The sequence below is a fragment of the Lissotriton helveticus genome, chromosome 1_1 (assembly GCF_964261635.1).
Source record: "Lissotriton helveticus chromosome 1_1, aLisHel1.1, whole genome shotgun sequence".
NCBI classification, from domain to species: Eukaryota; Metazoa; Chordata; class Amphibia; order Caudata; family Salamandridae; genus Lissotriton; species Lissotriton helveticus.
In genome coordinates this window covers 925,965,152-925,988,696 of record NC_136057.1, presented here as the reverse complement: position 1 = coordinate 925,988,696, position 23,545 = coordinate 925,965,152, and the positions used below count along the sequence as shown (strand labels likewise).

At 48.1% G+C, this 23,545-nt stretch overlaps 1 long non-coding RNA gene and 1 pseudogene across 1 annotated transcript in view; one reads left to right on the top strand and one right to left on the bottom strand.

Moving 5' to 3' along the window:
* Positions 1-23,545, bottom strand: part of LOC144771478 (uncharacterized) — a 317,699-nt gene that overhangs the window by 78,423 nt on the left and 215,731 nt on the right. The window lies entirely within an intron of this gene.
* LOC144779959 (5.8S ribosomal RNA) lies at positions 193-345 on the top strand (annotated as a pseudogene).

Sequence of the window (23,545 nt, the reverse complement as noted above, 5' to 3'; positions counted from 1 at the left end):
CGGGGTGGGGCTTTTGGTCTGAGCGCCTGGAAACACATTTTTAATTTGTGGAGGCCGACTTCCAGAAGGGAGGCGTGATGGGGTGCTGGGCTGCATTTGACTGTGTCATTGCGGGGGCAGTGGATGATTGGAGCTGACTTCCTCCTGCTTCTCATTCACCTGCAGGTGACGAACTTTGTGAAAGTTGCATGTGACTCTTAGCAGTGAATCACCTGGCTCGCGAGTCAATGAAGAACTCAGTTAGCTTCAAGATTTAATATGACTTGCAGGACGCATTGCTCATTGACATGTGAATGCACCTTGTGGCCATGGGTTCCCCCCAGGACTACTTCTTTCTAAAGGTCGCTTGAACGTCAATAACCCTGGGGCTCTCCCATGGTGTGTCTCGGGGGGGTCTGCTTCTTTTGTCCTTTCAAGGTCAGACCCTTGATTGCCCATTGCAGGCCACCCCGGTCCCACTGCAGAGGTATCCACTAGTGGACCTTGCCTTCCTTGGTGGGGTGGGTGGATGCCCATTCTGACCCAGGCCTGAAAGACCCAGGGTGCCTGGCTGTGTGCTGCTTGTGACTGTATGTGGTGGCCCATGGGTGCCTGCATACAAATCTTTGGGTGCCCACTTCTTTGGCTGGGGCTGGGAAGGTCCCCTGCCTGCCTGCAAGTGCTGGTTTCCATACTGGCCCCATAGGCTTTTTTCCGTCGTGACCCCCATGTGGGAGAGAGTGTCCCCCCTGTGGGAAAGAGGGTCCCCTATCTGGCACTCATGGAACTGGCCTGGCTCCCCCACACTTTATCATCCGACTACAACCTCATATCAGGCTTAAAAACTGGTAAGTTGAAGTATGTTACTGAGCAGAAGAAAATAAATTAACCAGGATTCCCTCAGTAACTGCAAGTGAAGACGGGGGAGCCCAGTGCCAATTTCCACATGGCAGCAAGCTCAGGAAATGTGACATACAGAAGACTGATTGCCTGGTTTCTCTAAGGGGCCTAATGCCTTCCGGTCAAGACCCACTTCACGGATGGTGTTAGGCTGGTAGTAGCCCGAGTGCACTGAGATTGGGTCCTCTCGTAGTCGACTTACTGTGGAATGCAGCCCATGGCAGGTGTTAAACTCCTTCGCAGGCTAAACATGGGCACAAGACAGATAGCCAACAAGTACTGTAAGGTAAAATTGAAAAGACTTACTTTGAAGATAGAGTTCTTGAAGGAATGAAACCATCATAATGTAAACATTTAAGGTCCGTGCAGTGTGCCAGGAGGATTCAACACAGCAGGAAAGACAGCTGGGTAGGCTTAAGGGTCACAGGTGGCTCTCTGCTCCGATGGAGAGTGTTACAGCCCCATGGCAGCAACTTCATCATGTCTGAGGGACTGAGGGAGATTGACTGCCTCGGTGTCTACCCCTAGCAACTTGCCTGACCCCTTTCTGGATATGCATGGGTGGGGAAGGGGGAATGGGGTTCCTGCTCCCGGCATGACGGTCAAATGGGGAAGACTGTGCTCAGTGCAAGCCTAACCGTGTCACGCTGCTGGGTGGGGACCCAGTAGCGAGTGTCACAGGGTTCTGTAGCAAAGTTGATTAGCCACCTGACCTATCTTGAAATACAGATCAAGGAGTCTAACACGTGCACGAGTCAGAGGGCCGATTTAAACCCTATGGCGCAATGAAGGTGAGGGCCAACTGAGGTGGGATTCAGCTATGGCCTCGTGCAAACACATCACTGGCCCGTCTTGCCCACTATGTCAGGGAGGTGGAGCATGAAGGTGTGTGATAGGACCCGAGAGATGGTGAACTCTTCCTGGGCAAGGCAAAGCCAGAGGGAACTCTGGTGGAGTTTCCTATCGGTCCTGATTTGAAAATTATTTGTACCATCTGGGTATTGGGAGAAAGACTAATCAAACCATATAGTACCTGGCTCCCTCTGAAGTTTCCCTCAGGACAGCTGGTGATCAGAAACACCCGTTGATTAGAGGTCTTGGGGCTGAAACAATCTGAATCTATTCTCAACCTTTTAATGGGTAAGAAGCCTGGCTTGCTGACGTGGAGCCAGGCATTGAATGAGAGTGACTAGTGGGCCAATTTTAGTAAGCAGAACTGACGCTGTGTAATGAACCAAATGCTGTGTTAAGGCACCCAATGCCAACACTTATCAGACTGCATAAACGGTGTTGGCTGATATAGACAGCATAATGGTAGTCATGGAAGTTGTAATTTACAAAGGGGTGTGAGACAACTCACCAATTGAATCAACTAGCCGTGCAAATGGATGGCACTGGAGTGCTGAGCCCATATCCGGCAGGTGGTGGTGCTGAAAGCTAGAGGGGCTAAGCCATGATGAGTCTGAATCACCAAACACAGAGGGGGAAGCGCCATCATCCACAAAGAACCATCCACTGCAACAACACCACAGACAACACCATTCCACTCATGGAACACCTCAACTTCCAACTCCAAACCAATTGCAAAACCACCATCAAAGGCACCCTCACCTACAGACTCGCCCCAGGTTCTGAGATTTCATCTCCAAATTCCAAACACTACATCTTCCTCTGAGTCCTCAACTTTCACTTTGATGACCTTAATGACACCAACACAGCCAATTTCCTCGAAACCATGAACAACATCAACCTCACGCAACTGGTCACCTACCCCACACATGTTGCAGGACACATACTCAACCCCATCTTCTCAGCCAGCGACAGAGCCATGGACCACCATGTCACTGAGGTCACCTGAACAGACTACACCATCATCCACTTCTCCATCACAGGATCCACCAGCACCACCACCAACCCACCCACTACTTCACATTGCAGTGGGACAAAGTATCAGAAAGCCAGTGGACCCATGCTCTCAATACCTCCTGACTTGACACCGCAGCCTACCTAGAACAGGCTGTCAATAACTTCTAAACCTGGATCACCAATTATGCCGACAGTCAACGCGTCAAGACCACCAACCTCAAGAGATCCTCAAACAGGCCAGTTGATACACCATGGATACACCATGGAACTGAGAACAACTAAGCGCAACTTGAAAGAAAATGGCGCACCAGCAAGGAACCCACTGACCGGGTCACATTCAAGACATTCCTCAGCCAATACCACCAACTCCTGAAAGAGACGAAAAGGAGTTCCCTTGCTGAACACATTGAAGCCATTTCCAAACACAGCAAAGAACTCTTCAACATTGTCAGAGAGTTCTCCAACTACTCAGCCACTGAAAACATCATTATACCTTTCCAGGAACTCTGTGACACCCTGGTGGACTTCTTCTATTGCAAGATCTCCACCATCTACAAAAAACTTCATACCCGTACTCACCGCCACAATCAATCAATCAATCAATCAAAGCATTTATATAGCACACTACTCACCCGGAGGGTCTCAAGGCGCTGGGGGGAGGGGGGTTCGCTACTGCTCGAACAGCCAGGTCTTGAGCTGCTTCCTGAAGGCGAGGTGGTCTTGGGTCAGGCGGAGGTGCGTCGGAAGAGAGTTCCAAGTCTTGGCGGCCAGGTAGGAGAAGGACCTTCCTCCTGTGGTGGCTCTTCGGATGCGGGGGACGGCGGCGAGGGCGTGGCTGGTCGATCGAAGGTGGCGTTTGGGAGCGTAGAAGTTGAGGCGGCTGTTGAGGTAACCTGGGCCTTGGTTGTGTAGGGCTTTGTGTGCGTGGGTGAGGAGCCGGAAGGTGATTCTCTTGTTGACTGGGAGCCAGTGCAGGTCTCTCAGGTGTCCGGAGATGTGGCTGCGGCGGGGGATGTCCAGGATGAGACGTGCTGAGGTGTTCTGGATCCGCTGGAGTCTCTTCTGGAGTTTGGCGGTGGTTCCGGCGTAGAGGGAGTTGCCGTAGTCCAGACGGCTGGTGACGAGGGCCTGGGTGACCGTCTTCCTGGTCTCGGTGGGTATCCATCGGAAGATCTTACGTAGCATGCGCAGGATGTTGAAGCATGACGAGGAGACGGCGTTGACTTGTCTGGTCATGGAGAGGGAGGAGTCCAGGATGAATCCCAGGTTGCGTTCGTGGTCTGTTGGTTTGGGTGCGCTGCCCAGGGCGGGGGGCCACCAGGAGTCGTCCCAGGCAGAGGGTGAGGATCCCAGGATGAGGACTTCAGTCTTGTCCGAGTTCAGTTTCAGGCGGCTGTTCAACATCCATTTGGCAACGTCTGTCATCCCTTCGTGCAGGTTGGCTCTGGCGGTGGCGGGGTCGTTGGTGAGGGAGAGGATCAGCTGGGTGTCGTCGGCGTAGGAGATGATGTTGAGGTTGTGCTGGCATGCGATGGCTGCGAGGGGGCTCATGTAGGTGTTGAACAGCGTGGGGCTGAGCGATGATCCTTGTGGTACGCCGCAGATGACTTCGGTGGCCTCTGATCTGAACGGGGGGAGGCGGACTCTCTGTGTCCTTCCGGCGAGGAAGGAGATGATCCACTCCAGTGCCTTCTCCTGGATTCCGACGTTGCTGAGGCGTTGTACTAGGGTACGGTGGCAGACAGTGTCGAAGGCCGCGGAGAGGTCTAGGAGGATGAGGGCCGCTGTTTCTCCGTTGTCGAGCAGGGCTCGGATGTCATCGGTAGCTGCGATCAGGGTGGTCTCGGTGCTGTGGTTGGCCCGGAAGCCAGACTGCGAGAGGCCACAGACACCCTCAGCCTCTTCTCTCCCACTGATGCAAACTCAGACCCCCTGCTCACCCCTGCTCACCCCATGGGACCGGCTCACCACTCTAAACACCACAGCCATCATGAACTTCATGTACCCAGGAGCACTCACGAACCCTTCGCCACATCACATCTTCGACCTCGGGAGCAAAATGATCATCAATGAGCTCTCAGGGATCTTCAATGCATTCCTCACCATGGCCACCTTTCCTGAAGAATGGAAACACACAGAGGTCAAACCCCTTCTCAAGCAACCATCCACTGACCCCAGGAAACTCGCATCCCATCTCTCTGCTCCCCTTTCCGTCTAAAGTCCTCAAAAAAGCCATCATCCCCCAACTCATGGAACACCTAGAGAACAACAATCTTCTGAACACCTCCCAATCTGAATTCCACACCAACCATAGCACCGAAACTGCCCTGATTGTTGCCACTGACGACATCAGTTCCATTCTTGACCGGGGAGAAATGGTGGTCCTGATCCTCCTCGACCTCTCAGCAGCGTTCAACACCATATCCCACCGCACCCTTGTCAAGAGGCTCCACCACATTGGAATCCAAGGAGATACTCTCAAATGAGAACCCAGAGACTCTACTTACCACGTTTCACCTTTCACCTGGAAACCTAAGCACATCATCTGTGGTGTCCCTCAAGGCTCGTCCCTCAGCCCTACACTGTTCAACTCCTACATGACTCTCTTGGCCAAGATTGTCAGAACCCATGGACTAAACATCATATCCTATGCTGACGACACCCAGCTCATCCTCTTGCTATCAGGAGAGCCTCTCCACCATGATGGCCAACATCCGGCTGTTCCTCTTTGCCTGCAGCACTCCTCTCCTCCACCTTGTCCTTGGGGATTCTCGCTTGGGTCGGCACTACTTCCTCTGTTTTCCCATTACGGTTTCTCTCCGTCCTCTTCTCCGAACTTTCACCTTTCCACAGTACTGCGTCTTTGACCCCGCCCACTCCTCCACAGCTCCCAGATTTTCCTGTCTCTTGCAATTGCAATGCTCTTCTCACTCTAAGGTGATTGCAGTTTGTCGGCCATCTTTGAAGTCCAGAAGCTATCTTTAGGGGTGAGCGCCGGCACATGGATATACTTTATTTGGCCAGCAGTGGTGTAGGTATTTTGCCAAACTCGGCTGGGAGTGGCAAAACTCTGCAAACTTGCTGGCTGAGCGAAATTTGCTGCCAACCCCCTAATCTGTACTGGTGATATAAGTTCAAAGGCAGTCAATTGCAAAGAACTTCGAATTGAAATTGGTGATCAACCTCTGATTGCTGCTCAAGATGAGACCTAGAATGTCTCAGTCCAAACTAACATCTAAAAAGAAAAATGAAAAGCTCAATCAAATGCATAAATTAAGATATGCAAAAGCAAAGGTCAGCCATTAGAATATTAGGCAATTTTCAGGAAACACAAAAAAGAAAATTGCCAGAATAATCATTGATGGAGCAGAAGATGCTACTTGTCAAATCGGTGCAGATTATATCTTTTAATATTGCAAGGACATTATTGAAAAAGAGAATAAAAAAATCCTCAATTCACCCCTTATGACTAGGGATGGATGATAAATTCTCTTCTCCCGGCAGAGTTGGTGGAGTTTTGACCACTCTGCGTCATGCATGTACCACACACTTCCAGCCAAATTCTTCCAACCTTCTTGTGGCAGAGTTTTTCTTGTGTGCAGCATGCCTATGGTAAATTGACAAGCGAGAGCAAGATTTGGCATTCCTAGCATGAATTTTGGTTGCCAGGAGGCCATCCGGCTAGATTTTCACAAAGCAGGTGGTCGCAGGAGGTCATGACCACTTGCATTCAGAAAGCTGCATCTCGAGTAGAAAACCTACTCAAGCGGCAGTAAAATCAACTCAAAAAGCAGCGTCTTGAGGTGCGCTGCAAGGTGCAGTTCGTGCTGATCTTTCAGCATAGAACGAGCTACTGGAACTAAATACCAGTACAAGCAGCGCAACTTGGCTTATTCCGCCTGTTTGCAGAACTCTGGGGAATCTCGCAGAGTTTTCATATAATTCTGTGGAATTCCCTGGAGTGAAACACTGCAGATTCAGCCCACCCCTACTATTGACAGAATACCAAAATAATGGGGTTTCAAATGTCGGTGGAAAGAAATTAAACTCCTTGAAATAACAGAAGCATTAGAATACTTTAACTATTAAAGAATTATTCCCAACATATTATCAACCTGGTTAACAATGAGAAGAGTCCCAGGATGGATAAAAAAGTTAGAATCTAATTCCAAAGAATGTACAAATAAATTAACTAAACAAAATAAGAAATTGGAGACCACTTTCAATTGGTACAGCATTGATGAAACTATTTACAAAAATTCTGGCCTAAAGACTTCTCTCTTTCGTTAATTTGAGTACAAGACAAAGGGCTTCATGAAAGTGAAAGGTTGTCTTGAAAACCTAACACTGCTATAGAACACTATAAAAGGGCCACAAAAGAATAAATACTCTCTTGCAGTGGTGTCCATAGACATTTCAAAAACATTTGACTCTGTCAGCCACAGTCACATTGTACAAGTCTCACGAGACAAAGAGCTCTGTCACACATCCGGGATCAAATAAAAGACGTATACACAACCTCAGTCCATTTATATAAACAAGGATCAAGAAGGTGGCAAGGATACACCCTGACGTACACCCTATACGGAGCCTATGGGGTCAGTGGTATCACCTTCACGACCATAGTGGCATGCTACAGACCGATTTCTCTGATAGATACCACGGCCAAAGTCCTGGGGAGGGTGTTATTAACTGTTTGGAAATATGGGATAGTGATAATAGCATGCCCTCAAGAACCAATATGGCTTTAGACATGATTGAGGGACTTTTGAGCAGTGTCTAAACCTAGCTTTAGTTGTTAGTATGTACAACAAGTCGATGAAGTGCTCACTACATCTGGACTTGTCGTCTGCTTTCAACACTGTAAACCGCGATAAGCTCTGGAGTGTGATGGAAAGCATTGGGGTAGAGGAGTTCTTGGTTATCCACCTTTGGAGACTAGATCAGAATACTATGACGAATATCCACAATGGTCCTGCAGGTGATACCACCGACCCCATAGACTCAATCCAGGGTGTGCAGCAGGGGTGTATCCTTTCCCCCTTCTTGTTTCTTTTATACATAAATGGACTGAAGGGTTTTTTAAGGCAGAAGAAACTAGATTGTTGAAAATTTGGGTTAAGACGAGGCAAGATGGTGGCTGGGCAGTCGGCTGTGTGAGCTCTCCGCTTGCTCAGACTCCCCTGTCTCGCTACGTTCTATGTTTCTAATTGACCGACAGATAGTCGGCCCTCTAGATGTCGCAAAGTGCTCTGACATGATTTCTACATGATTTGGACAATATATAGTTTAATTTGCTGACACCAATTAACCCTGTGTTGCCAGCTTACTCGGTGCCTCCTCCACAGCTCTATTTGCTTCCTGGATACACTCCGATGCAAGACTCCTACATGAAAAGCTGAGATGTCTCCAAAGACCACGAGAGGAGCTAAGACTCACGGCGAACCTCTCTGCCAACCTCTCTGCCACAATGAAGATTGAAAGTACATCCCAGTGTACTGGTGTTAAGGCTACAGGCAGACTCAGGCACACCCCTGAGAAAACTTGCAACGCTGGGAAGAAATCTGCTCCAGCAGCCTTCTTTGCTCCCAAGTCTTTAACTAAAAAGCTGACTGCTATGGAGAATGGAGGTGCAGCAATGCAGTCTAATGAGAAGCAACAATCTGAAGTCCCTGCACTGCCTATTGCAGGGATCACGGTACAGAGTGGGGTGAGTGACCCTACTTGGGGTAAATTAGGCCATGGTGGGGGTGAACAGGGGCTGTGGAGGGTGTTCTAACTCCAATTTTACATGGGCCGGTCTGTCCCTCTGGGGTGCCCTCTGTGGCACCAGAAAAAGCAATAATCAAGGAAGAGGAAGACACAGCCCTAGCTACATTCAGGCCCACACCTTCAAGCACAGCGCCCACTAATAGTTTGAAGAACCCCAGGGCTGGGGGCGTAAGACTCAGAGCTGAATTGAATAAGTTGATAACTTAGAAGCCAGGAATTGGACAGACTATGGAGATAAAGTTTTCTCCCTGTCAGATCTATCCAACTCTTCTAGCGATGGGGAGTCTTATTAGTGCAAGCGGAGTTCAAAGGGGGACTCGCCAGGTAGCGGATGGAGTGAATCAAGTAGTCTACGCCTGGATGAAGGGGAGATTTCCAGTAAAAATAGTAAGCCAGGTACTGTCCGCAAAAAGGATTTGACTGACATGGTTGGGCAAAATGAAGGTGAAGGTGCTCTTAGATGGGATTATTCGTTCTCTCCCCTAATTGGTTCTGAAGGAGGGGGATCTTTGGAGACAACGTAGACAACCCCTGGTGTTCACTAGAGGGCAGAAGAGGTATCACTTACGGTTATATACCAAAGCATTATGGCACACAGACCAGGGCAGAGAGCCAAAGGACCCAAACAATGTGAGGGAGCTACAGGTTCAGAGGCCGCAAGTAGATCGTCAAACTCTTTACAGAAGCTTTTCCTGAGCTAACGCAATGATCTTGGCACAGTGAAGTACAGAGGGGTCACCGTTTTCCATTTAAACAATAGTATCGTCCAGGTCAAGTCGCTTCCAAACCTAGGGCAGTGTTAATCTGTCTGAATAACTTTCTGGTTTGACAAGCCCCACATGACCTGGTGCATCCAGATAGAAAAAGGACTGGAAAGGGAAATTATTTCTTTGTTAGGTAGACTACTATCACACAACAGTGGAAAAGTGATGGGAAGTCAGGCAATTATTCCCAATGTTTCAGAGTAAAGGTGCTCAGGTATTTCTTCTTAACCCTGCAAAACATAAGGTTAAATACAAAGATAAGGCCCAGTTTTTAACCTCTGAATTGAAAGCTAAGGAGTTTTTGTAGTCAATTGATGTTTAAATGCGGAGAGTCATGGGGTTAGACTGGTGTAAAGGTATTGTCATGGTCGTACGTCGGGTGACTAAGAATCCTGTTATGCCGCTCCTAGGTGTTCTTTGCCGGACACAGCGGTTACAACGCAGGTAGGTAACAACGCGGTCATTACAATGACCACATTGTAACCATGTGTGACTTTACATCGCAAGTCGTTTCTACGACTTGCGCTAGGTGGCATGCAACACCAGGGAATGTGTTGGATTTTAAATCCAACACATTCCTTGCTGTTGCGCTAACTGGAGTAGAAATAGTAATTCATACTATTTCAAAGTCCGACGCGCCATCTAGTGCAAGTCGACTTGCGATGTAACGCCACACGTGGCAACAACGCTGTCGTTGTAACAACTGCGTGGTAGCACCACGCGTTGTATCGTCACATATTAGTTTTTTGCATGCTTAATTCAGTTTTTGTTTTTCTAGGATTATGGCCCGTAGGGGGACGGGGGCAAGGGGATTGATGGGCTGGGGGGGGGGGGGTAATTCATGTACAATGGACCTTTTTGGTCCTATTGCCTCGTAGGCTGGGTCTAGGGTGGGTAACTCCACAGAAGGGAGGGAGGAAGCTATGGAGTCAGGGTTGGTGGATTGAGGGATCACAGGGTGACGGTGGGGTGGTGGATTCAGAGCAGGAAACAAGCCACATTGTGAAAAGTAAGAAGCATGAAAAATCTATGTGGAATTAAATTTAAAAACAAAGGAAATCGGGGGCGTGGCTAGCAGCCGAACATGGCGGCAGCATAGTAGAGGAGCTCTGGGGGTGAGGAGGCCTTCCCACGAATATTCGCACATTAATCCGCAAAACTGAAGCCTCGAGAGGGGAAACACCGGGTCTAGTGCCGAGCGGAGTCCGACCGACGGCACTCTTAACAAAATTTGACACCGGGGGGGCAAGTTACGCGTTCCGACTCCTGGGGCCCTAAAGCGACGAACCTCATCGAGCCACAGTGATTCCACAGGCCGGGCGGAAGTGAGGTGGAGGCGGCGGAATGCAGCCGGAAGTCCGCGCTGGTGGGGACCATCACTGACTGACGGCGGAGCTGAAGACCGGAATATAGCCTCTCCCGTCACAAGCAACAACAGCATCATACGAATATCAGCGGGAACAGTGGAGGCGGCGGACGAGGCGGGGAGGTGTCAGGAATAGCACCGGGAGCGCAGACTCGGAGAAACGCAATTAAGCGCGCCTCCCCGCAGTGACGCGAAGGAAGCCGGTAAGCTCCCATCCGGGAGAAAGAATACCCAGCAGCCGATCCGCTAACGTTTCGCACAACAGCGGCACCTTTGAAATAGAACTCTGCACCTAGATCCGGCGGAGTGGGGACTGATTAGTTTATTATTGCTCCTGGCCGGGCCTTGGCGTTTTGAGACCAGTGACCAAACACGCAATACAATTTATGGTGGCAGTCCCTATCGCTCCACAAGGCGCTATTAACTTTATTTTGCCCGCATTGAACCTGCAACACCTATGAGCAGAGAGCGAAGGTCCTGCTGGCCCTATTAGCTCGCAACATATCGGATCCTCACTATACCAAAGAAAGGCACGCAGTGACCCTAATAAATCCACCGGCTATCATTATACTTGCTACACCGCTGACCGGCAAGCAGAGGCCCCGCCATGTCAGTCTGCGCTCATTGCACCGGTGCTGTCACAAGGCATTTCCGTACTGACTTATACTTGGGGTACACGTGTGAGGCTGACTGTTGCATGCGGGCGGACAGAGGGCTCGCGGGGAGAAGCGAGGCAAGGACCCAAAGCATAGCAGAGAGAAAAACAGAAGACCGGACTAAGCAGGTGGACCAGCATTCTTCGTGGGCGGCCGGAACAAGGTGGAGGAGGATAGCCCCGCGGGACGTCAGCTCCAACAACACATAGGCTGCAGGGGAGGACTCGGAGGCCTTTACTTAGTGCACGCTGTGGGTCGCGGACGCAACTCCTGGTTGGGCAAAACCTGCGGCTTTAGCCACCCACAGTACTACGTTAGACAGCTGGAAGCCTGGATTTCCGCAAAACGGAGAGGAGACAGAGCGCCAGGAACATAGCACTCCAGAGAAACGGCCTAGACGAGGTGCAACCGGGACCACGTCAGAAGGGCAACTGCGAGGGATCACGGCCTGCAGTTAATATGGCGGGCAGAGGCACAAAAAACAACTCTACACAATCCAGACTGGATAAATATGCGTTCGACAAGCATAACTCTCAGCTACCAGAACCGCGAACGTCCACCGGGAAACCGCAGGAAGGAGAGGGGCCCAAGAAAGCGACGCTTGAGGATGTGATGAGAGCCCTGGCCCAAGTGCAAGCAACGGTGGGGTCCACGGCCACGGAGGTCACGCTATTACGAGCAGACTTTCACAAAATGGGGGAAAGAGTGAAGCAGGTCAAGGTAGTCACGAAATCCGTGGTGGAAGACGTTGCGGAACTACAAATGGCGATGGAGCGTGTTGCGTGTTGAGGCCAAAAACAAGTCACTCAAGGAAAAACTGGATGATCAGGAAGGGCGCTCTCGGAGAAACAACGTACGGATTCTTGGGGTTCCGGAATCGGAGGGTACCCGCGCCATGGACCTCTACGTGGAAGAGCTGATAAAGACGCAGTTACAACCAAAAGGGCTCTCGCAGTTCTTCTCGGTGGAGAGGGCGCACAGAGTCCCAGGTGGAAAGCCCAAACCAGGGCCCCCCCAGACCAATACTGGCGAGACTCTTTAACTTTAGAGATCGAGATGCCATTTTGCAGGCGGCGAGAATGGCGACGCCGCTCCAAATTCAAAACTCGACGCTTGCCTTTTTCCCGGACTACACTGCAGAGGTCTCACGTCGGAGGAGAACGTTCTTTGAGGTCAAGAAGGAGTTGAGAGCGAAGGAACTGTCATACTCTATGCTGTATCCGGCCCGACTAAGAGTCGTAGCAGACGACAAAGTGTGGTTTTTCGCCACGCCGGAGGCGGCCCGCGACTGGCTGGAGGGATGGAGACAGGTGGGGCCGCCCGTCGCTCCAACAGAAATAACGGACACCAACGAGGAGACAGCCGCGCAGGATCACAGACATCGGGCAGAGATGGGACGGTTAAGTCACCTACTCAGGAACTTTCTGAAATAGAGGAAGGTGCAGATTCATGAATCCCCAATACACCCTGGTGTGTTACTTCATGGCAAATTGATCGGAGGGTTCACGCTTGGACGCTGACCTGGGAGACCCCGAAGAGGGCAGGGGAGCCGCCTACTCCGGGGATGCTTCACCCCAGCAAGCAAGTACATTGTTGATGGGATGGGTAAAGCACTCTGCTAAGTTGGGGGGTGGACAGTTCTGGGTCCGTTAGGCAGGGAGGCAGGGAGGGGGGTGGAACGGGGGGGGGGTAGTTCTATAGTTATGGGTATCAAGCAGGTTAGGGTTAGACACATGGTTTTTGATGTTATTGAAGGTCCACAAGTCAGGCCACATGATGTTAATACGCTCACACTCCGATTTAGCTACAGGGATGGTCATCCCACTCCGGTCGTAAGATTTAATTGGCACAGCATTAGGTTCAACAGAGAACGCAAGTTAAGATTAGGCACACAGTCAATCACACTAGGAAGGGGGGGGGAAGTTAGTTTTATTGGTTTTGGCTCAAGATGTACTCGCTATGATGCACCACGACACACTCTACCCACACAGACTCACAGACGGCAACAGACGCATGATACCACATTTGATACGACCACCAGCCGTACTCATAAGACCACATGATGACGCACCAACCCCACACAGCAGTCGTGCCACGCTCCGTGGCGGTGCCTCCCCTTCGGCTATTTACATGGAATGTTAGAGGTTTAGGGGACAAAATAAAGAGAGGGCTGGTCCTACAAGCGATTAAGCGCCAAGGCCCCGCAATAGTGTTACTACAGGAAACACACCTCACGGGGACGGCATGTCGTGCACTCGATAGACGAGGCTACAAAATGGCGGTGCGTGCGGAGTTCACGGCGGGGTCACGAGGGACGGGTGTCCTAGTGAAAAACTCTTCCCCCTTTATTGTGATACAACACAAAGTAGACGATCAAGGCCGCTTCGCGGAGGTCCATGGGCAATGGGAGGGTAAACTCTTGAACGTAGTGTCCGTTTATATTCCTCCAGCACTACACTCCGTGGCATTGCCGGCACTAGGGGAATTCCTTCTGAATCTCCCGACGGGAGATACGATCATAGGGGGGGACTTCAACTCCATTGTAGACCCAGTGCTAGACACGTTCCCCGTTCGGGCACGCGCGTCGGGCTCTTCTGCTTTCCCAGGCTTCATGGAGGCATTGGGGCTGAAAGACGCCTGGCACCATATCCATCCCACAGCGAAACAGTACACATATCACTGGCAGGTACACAATAGTTTGTCCCGTCTGGATTACTTTTTGATTCTCGGCGACAGGATGAGGAACATAGACACCATCAACATACTCCCCAGAGGAATTTCAGACCACTCTCCTGTTTTGATATCCCTCTCCACTAAGGTGAAGAAACGCGCGAGAATCTATCCCATCTGTCCCAACTATCTCACGATCTCCCAGATCAAAAAAGACCTTAAATCTGCGACCAAATTCTACTTTGCAGAAAACACTACATCGGTGACCTCCCCCTCAATTCTGTGGGAGGCATATAAGACGGTACTGCGGGGGCACGCGATTGCTTTAGTCACGAAACACAAACAAACGTACCAGCAGGAGCTCTCGGAACTGGAGCTGGCACTCCAGGAGGCTGACACGACACACATGGCTGATCCCACGACGGAAACTGCACACATACTGAAATTGCGCCAACAGCAATACCGAGCCCACCTCGAATCGCGCGTCAGGGACAGCATTTCTAACACTGCACACAGGATTTATGACATCAGAGACAAGGCGGGGAAGATGCTGGCGTGGCTTGATAAGAGAAGAGGCGGTAACAAAGGCATACACCACCTGCATACTCGTGAGAGGCAGCTGCAGACACACCCAGAAGACATAGTGCACACTCTAGCGGAACATTTTCATGAAGTGTACACCCCAGACCAGGCAATCACGGAGCAGGCAGCAATGGCCTCCCTCAATGGCATAGATATCCCTACACTCCCGCCAGAGGCTGTACAAGAACTTGAGGCGGATATGTCAGGAGAGAAAATACAACGAGCAATCCAGGCGATCCAACCTGGGAAAGCGCTGGGCCCCAACGGGATACCCATAGAATGGTACAAAATCATGTCAGAGACTCTTAGTAAGCCTCTGCTGGCAATGTACGTGGACAGCCTGGAAAGGTTGGAACTTCCGCTAGACCAGCATACCGCGACGATTGTAGCTATACCAAAACCCGGAAAGCCTCTGGCGGAATGCTCCACATATCGCCCCATTTCCCTTCTCAACGTAGAAGTAAAAATTCTAGCGAAGTTATTGGCTAGCCGGCTGATGGACCACCTGCAACGGTTGATCCACCCGGATCAATCGGGCTTCATGCCCCACAGGAGCACGGCCCTTAATCTTAGGCGGGTACACGGGGTGATAGCGCGTGCCCACTCATTATCAGAAGCATCGGTGATCCTTTCTCTAGATGCCAAGATGGCGTTTGATTTGGTGGAGTGGGAATACTTATTTGCTGTCCTGACCCGTATGGGCTTTGGCCCCAGGTACATTTCCTGGATCTGACTCCTCTACACTAATCCAGTTGCTCAGGTTATCGCCAATGGTCACATTTCGCACACGTTCCCGCTGGCGCGGGGGACACGACAGGGCTGCCCCCTGTCCCCCTTGCTCTTTGCCTTAGTACTGGAGCCACTGGCGATACTGATTAGAACAACACCATTGCTTAGGGGGATAGGATGGGCGGACGGCGGGGAGGACCGAGTGTCCCTCTATGCCGACGACATGCTGATTTACTTAACGAATCCCGAAGGAGGCATCCTGGCGCTTTTAGCGATATGTGACACGCACGGACAGACGTCGGGTTATACATTGAACTGGGCAAAATCGGTGATTTACGTGCTGAAGGGACCGCGGCCGGTGCTTGCGCCGGACTGCCCCCTTGACCTGACTCCTTTAAATATTTGGGCATCTATATCACAAATAACGCCCTAGACTTCTTCGACAAAAACCTGAGGCCCCCCCTTGGAACGTCTCCGAACAGATGTCAGACACTGGGCGACCCTGCCACTGACCCTCCTTGGGCGAGCGGCCTTATACAAAATGAGGGCACTGCCAAGATTCTTGTATGCCCTGGAGAATACACCATACTTGATCGCACCGAGTTACTTCAAGCAAATAAAGGCGTTAGTATCCAACTTGTTATGGAGTAATGGCCCGGCGCGCATTGCACATGACAAATTGGCAAGAGACTGGTACGAGGGGGGCATAGCCTTGCCGGACATACAATTATACTACTGGGCGGCACAACTCAAGATTGTGAACCAGTGGGTGCACGTGCCGAGAGATGACCCGGCATATAGAGCCGATTGGGCTCAGCTAGGAACGGACTGTATGCTGTCACCGCTGTACAATAAACAACAAGTCTCGCGACTATGGGGACCCACAAAACACACGATCACTTTATGGCACGGCGCAGGCAAAAATGGGGTGGAAGGGGAAAATTACCAAACTAACCCCTCTCTGGGACACGAAGGCCCTTGGGCAAATGAGATACAGCAATGGATTTGCACAGTGGGATTGCATAGGTATCTCCACGGTGGGTGATCCGTGGGAGAAAGACACAGTACTCCGGTTAGAGCGGCTACAACAAACGTATGGACTCGGCCCGAACGAAACTTATAGGTATGTCCAAATCAGGCACGCGCTACTACAGGCGATACCGTTGGGCACTACGGTGCCAGCATCCTCACCACTGGAAGATAGATTACTTACTGACTACATGCAACAGAGGGCCACCTCGCTCACATACAAGAAATTGATTAACAATCTGAAGGACCCCACAATGACGTTACGAGAGAAGTGGGTGGGAGATGTAGGAGAAATTGATGACACAGAATGGAATGCGGCACTAGCGAAGTGGGCATATCGGCAAAATTCAGATTAGTACAGCTCAAAATCCTACACCGCATGTACTATACACGATGCGTGCTACACAAAATACACAGAGCACCGCACCCCTTCTGTCTTCGCGGCTGCGGAGAGGAGGGTACCCTGTACCACATGCTTTGGGACTGTCCCCACATAGTGGAGTATTGGCGGCAAATCATGCGTACTGTCTCACAAGCACTTCAAATCTCCCTCCTTCCTGAACCACGCAAATGCCTGTTGAACATTTGGGACCCGAACGAGTTGACCAGGTATGGGCTCATATGGGCCACATTAGCTATTATGGTAGCAAAGAGGGACATTGCACAAAAGTGGGGAGCCTCAGAAATACCCACGACGCACATGTGGAGTAAGAATATGGACTTCTTAATGTTTACGGAGAGGGCGGTGTATAAGATTAGAGCCTGCCCCCGTAAATGGAACAAAGTATGGTCCGCCTGGAATGTTTACAGAGGAGAGTTGTGTGAACCTTTACCTGAAGATGACGAAGTGAGCTCAGACGAAGACGAGGAGGATATCTAGAGGGCGCGGGTGGGTGACTCAGCTCACAGAAGAACTGAGAGAGAACAGTGAATGAGGCAAGGCTGGTGGTTAGTCGAGGTACATAGAGATACTAACCAGTGGATAGAAGTAGTGAGGGAGATAACCGTTGAGTGTGAATAGTGATATGAGCCGCAGTTTTGAGTTATGGTAACTGACATGGACATTATGAACATTAAAAAATGATAAGGCCTAACTACTGTTACACGAGTATTAGAGGTTGTTATGAAGGACAGGATTGCATGACACGCCGCCGGACCCCAGGGTTGTCGGCCATATGGCTGTGTGCTACTGTACAGGTTGGATGTCAAATAAGTATGTGGCGGCCGGCCCTCTGGGTTGTAGGCCCTGATGTGTAACTATTCCCTCTGTGAACAACTTAAATAAAGGTCTTTGGAAAAAAAAACAAAAAAAAAAACAAAGGAAATCAGACATATGGCAGCTGTGATCGATCTCTTATGTTAATCTTAACAGCAAGGCGGTTCTGCGCTTTGACTAGTTGGAGATGGAATGATGTCGCATAGGTTCCGTATATGTTCTGTTAATATTTGTGGTCTTAACAACAGGGACAAAAGCGAGTAGCCCTGGAGTTAAAAGTTGCTATTGTTTGTATGCAAGAAACCCATATTTCATGGGGCAAGTGGAAAGCACCATTGGAATTAGGTTATACACTGTTAGCTTGTACACAACAAAGTACGTTAACTCGAGGTATGGCTATTCTCACAAAACATGCTACTTGCACCACAGTTAGGACAGCCGTTGACAAATATGGCTGTTGGGCCATTGGGGAGTGTGTTGTTGGCTCAGTTAAAATAACGGTATGCTCAATATATGGTTCCAATACTGATGAAGCACTGATTTTGGATATCTTAAATGTGGAGCTGGCATCTTGCCCGACACCCCTGTTTGTATGTGGGTACTTTAATATACATCTGGATGGGTCACATACATTGATGTAGGGGGGAAGCTATAGTAGGAGGAAACTTAAGGTATTCAGAGCTATGCACCGATTGATATTGGATCAGGGAAACATCACTTACAACGAAACTTTTACAACGCACTACCATTACAACGCAACCATTACAACGCAAACCATTACAACGCATTGCTCTGGGGGGCGCTATAGGATAGGGAATAGGTTAATTTACTATCCAATAACCTTCCCTAGTGTCTACGGGGACTGGAGTTGGAATAGTAAATTAAACTATTCACTATCCAGCACCCAGAAGCACTATGCGTTGTAATGGTATGCGATGTAAAAACCGCGTTGTAAAGGCATACGTGGTAAAAGCATGCGTTGTAATGTCATACATCCATTGGATCATGGTCTAATAGACGTCTGCACTAAATGTAGGCACCCAGACCCTGGCTTCATAGTCCATTCTTTCCCACATAATAAACTTGTGAGATTAGACTATTTTTTTTATATCTACGATTTAATGTATGTAGATGAGGTCTGGATAGAGACCTTCCCCAGAGTTTCCCCTATCATGACCCATTAAGGATAGAAATTCCGCTAACAGGATTTACTCGCTCTTGCAGGTCTTTTTCTTTTGATAAAAAACGTACTTTTGCTAGATCCCAGTTTTATAGATCACATTAAATAATGGATAAAACAATTTCTGCAGACTAATCATAGTGCAGCAGCTAATGAGATAGTATGGGATGCCCTACAGGCCAGTATTAGGGGGAAGCTCTCAGTTTTGGACTATTCTCACAGAAGCATAATAAGTTGGTGGTACAGGGGATATATGGGGAACTCGTGAGGGCTGAGGAGAGACTTACACAATGTTTACAAAGGAACCAGGAAATAACTTCGAGACAAATAGAGGTTGCTCTCTGCAAGGCCAAAATTAATTCACATTGGATTAAGGGTATAGCTCATAAATATCATCAGTATAAAAAGGAATGTTATGAATATGGTGAGACCACAGTTAAAATCTTAGGAAGATGGATAAGGTGTAAAGAGGTTGCAAGGGGGAAAGCTGGCATTACTGATTCCTCTGGCAGATTAGTAGAGACACCACCCAAGATCCTTATGTGTTTAAAGCATTTTATGAAGAATTATGCACAGAGGGATCAGTAAAGGATAACATTGGCCAGGAGCAATTGCTACAAGATTTGGTTAGAAGTAGGCTCAGTAGAGAAGATCAAGTCCTCCTTGATGATGCTCCTATTACCTTGGTGTTTTATAAAACATTCTTTCAGGAACTTTATAAGGACATGTTGATATCCTTCCAGGGGGCACAACAGTGCCAGGCTCCATTATGATTTGGCTAATATTGTTGTTTTTAGATAAAGTGACTAACTACTGACATCGCTGGAATCATACAGACCCATTTCCTTATCGAACTGTGATGGCAAAATCTATGCAAAGATTCTGGCCTCACTTAGCTAAGGTCATCGCTCCTCTTGTATCATACAAGCAAATGGTTTCATCCCTGGGAAAGGCACGGTCAATCATATAAGTAAGCTCGTCACGCTATTTGATTTAGCTAATGTACATTACGTTCCACTTGGGTTAATTTTACTTGATGCCGAAAAGGGGTTTGACCGTGTCTCCTGGGAATTTCTCTGGCCAGTAATGCACTGGCAAGGGTTTGGAACAGCATTCATAACAGCAATAATTGCCATGTATAGCAACTTCTGCCAAAATGTGAGCAATGGGACTAGAATCAGACCAGTAGTAATTTCCAGGGGTTCAAGACAGGGCTGCCCGTGTTCGCCATTGCTGTTCGCTTTGTATATAGACCTATTTTTAACTATGCTAGAACGTAGCCCTAGCAATAAATCTATAACTCGGGGACGAAAAGAACATCGGGTGTTAGCATACACAGATGATGTCGCCATTGTCATTGTCAATCGGCAGTGGCAGTTCTGGCAAATGAGTGGCTGGCAAATCATTTTGGGCAACTTAAACACATCTAAAACTCAGATTATTTGCACTAGCCCGGATCTTTACAATGATCCAAGGATTATGGAGGAAGTGGTATATCTAGGGATCAAAATCAGACCTTGTCTGCATCAAATGGTAATTGGCCATATTAAAAGTGAGCTCGATAGAATTGAATGCCTCCATCTCTCACTAGCTAAAAGGTGCAACCTCTGAAAAATGAGTGTTCTGCCTAAAGTACTTGTTTAGGTCAGTGGCGTTATGCTCAATAAAGTCCACCTGCAAAAACCCGGGGAGTTGTGCAATTCCAAATTTCACATATTACTATTGGGCCTGTCTTTTGCAAAACATGCAGAACTTACTAACAGGTGAGGAGACCATAGAGGCTGCAGAAGCTCCATCTATATATCATCGGCATAGAGGCAAGGGGGTGCCTATTAAAGAATGTGGAACCTAGCTATTATTAGAAAAACTTGATTTAAGGTCCTGATAGCTGCTTACAAAGTATGGAAGCAGGTTAGAAAGTGCCTTTAACTTGGCACGATATGTTACTACACACGTACATCCGTACCACTACCGTTACCCCCATCTTCTGGGACATAGTTATGGAGAGATGGAGACAAAACAGGATAACATAAAAAAGAGAGGGAGTTAGAGGATAAGAGCTGGGGTCATCCTCCAAAACCGATTCATAACACAGAAAAAAGGCACCCAACACATTTTTAGGGAAGTCTAGTTGGTGCTCAGTAGAAAACACAAGGTTGTCTGTGAAACCCTCATCCACCACGGTTACCTATTGGGGGCATGCTTCATCATAGGGTCCTCCCCTTTCTGCTGCAGTCTGGGGCATGCTGTGACCTACCAGTTACGTAGGAGCACTTTTATTGACTATGAGAGACAAAATGGTCTGTGAGGGAGGAGTGGGGAAAAGGGGAAGAGAGAATCTTTAAAAATACCTGGCGAGTGGTTTATGATTATTTTATTCCCAACCCTAGTCAGTATGGTTAAAGAACAAGGGAAATATTATGAAAAGGGGAAATAATGTTCCTAACTCCTAATGGTTGACATGTTTCTAGCCTACGCCTATTGGCTATTCTTCAGGATCTAGCATATTTAATAATTTTCTTCACTTATTGCAACATCTGGTTCCACTCCTGTTGTTCTACACTTAACAAAACATTAAACTTGCATGCTAATAAGAAGGTACATATATGTATCCCACTTGTCTTTTGTTCATATTATTGAAATCTGTAAACATAAATAGGGAGAAAATTAAACTTTCCTAGTTCCAGGGTCACAGTTACAATATAAAAGCCCCCAATATATTTGATACCCTGTACCATCAGTAAGCACATTCAGGGTGAAATAAAACATTCAGTGACTCGTTATCAACAAGCTAGTGGCAGTAAGTGGCACATCTAGTGAGAAGCACAATCAGAAAAATTATAGGGTGATCAAAACTTAATACACACATACAAATATGTACACAGACAGAGACATAAACACACCATGTACATATGTAATATTCAGCTAATACTTAATGGTTCATCCTGTGGAGAGTGAAGTCTGTAGTCACACTCTGTTGGAGAGAGCATATCAAAATTATCGAAAAACAACCTCTTGAATGTTCAATAATGCAGGACAATCTCAGCGCAAGGTTCGTATGGTGCCTCAAAATGGGGGTCTCTGTAGACCCTTCATTATCGTTAGCTGGTTAAATGGGCAATCATTAGTGTGGCTTAACTCGTCAAGATCCCTCTTTTGTCCTGTAAGATTTTATGTAAGACCTCCCTCCTTTCGCCAAGTCTTCATGGAGGTCGAGTCTGCCCAGGTAATGCCATCTCACCAGGGTGGGGAGAGGATGCCTATGATTAAGCATGATACAATATTGTGTGTGAGGCATCCTCTTCCATTAAGGATGGCCTTCGTGATACCTCCTCTTCTTTGGTTACACATGACTTGCAAAATTAAGGCTTGTATACCTCACCACATTTTCCTCATTACACTTTTATAGGCAACCTACTTCTTTTGTGTTTGATGTATTTTAGATCTAGTCATAGGTTTGTGACCTGGTATGATGAAATTAGGCGTTATATTTATATTCTTAGCCAAAGATTTTGAGACCCATGAGTTTTTATCCTTCTACAGGTATACCACACAAGGGGCCCGATGTAGGTAAATCTAATTTACCACTTCTAAAATACCGAATCATACCGATTCGGTATTTAAGAAGTGGTAAATTAGAGGGGGGGAAATGTAGGTAATTCTGATCGTATTTACCGATTGTGTAAATACCGAATTGGTATCCCCCATTGATTCCTATGGGCCTTGAAGCCCATAGGAATCAATGTGGAATACCGAATCGGTATTTACCGATTCGGTAAATATCTATTCTTGCAAGGGTGCAGGGGGTGTCACTTTGACACCCTCTAGCACCCCAATTACAGGCTTGTGTGCCATGTGGCACACAGACATGCCCTAAGGGCATGTCTGTGTGCCACATGGCACAGGTGTGCATGCACAGATGTGCATGCACACCTGGATTCGGTATTTTACCACCCAATTGGATTGGGTGGTAAAATACCGACTCTTGAAGGCCTGTGGCACTCTTCAGAGTGCCACCTACATCTCTATTTACCGATTCTGTACATTTACCGATTCGGTATTTTACCGAATCGGTAAATGTACAGAATCGGTAAAATTACTGATTCTGTACTTAAGTAGCCCCCTACATAAGAAAACCGTAATACCGGTCGGAAACGGCCGAATTCGGCCGTTTCCGACCGGTATTAGGGCTCCTACATCTGGCCCAAAGTTATTTTCGTATTAATGCATTACTGTAATGTTCTAAATGTTTGTTATGTTTACTTGTGTCTTGCTCTCTTTGAATCCCCCATTCTCTAGTTCTGCCTGTGACTCTTCAAGACTTACTGTGTTATCTCATATGGTTTCTTTGGGCCATTTTGTTTTGCTTCATTTATAATGTACTTTATTATTCTCTGTTTTCGGATAGGCTTAATAAAAAGAAATGGAAAAAAATTGATTGGCCAAAGGCCGGTGATTTTCTAATCTCTTTGCTTTTTTATGCAGATGATGCTGTCCTCCTAGTGAGGGCAGCAAACAGCAGAAAGCCCTTGATGCTTTTGCAGACTTTATGGAATCTCTAGATTTGAAAGTAAACCTCGAAAAAATTAATGTAATGGTATGTGGCCAACAAAAATGATAACCTTCAATCAGCAAAAAACCCCATTGGATAAAGTCACAACATTTTTCTATTCACGGATCCTTTTTAATCATTTACTGAAATGGAATGCTCTCATATCGTTAAAGGTGCACGAAGTTAGGGCGATGGAAGCTTATTTTCGCTTCGCAACAAAGTTGGGCCAGAAGCCTTCTTGGGAAATGATGTCTGAAAATGAAGCAAAATGCATGTCAGTTGAC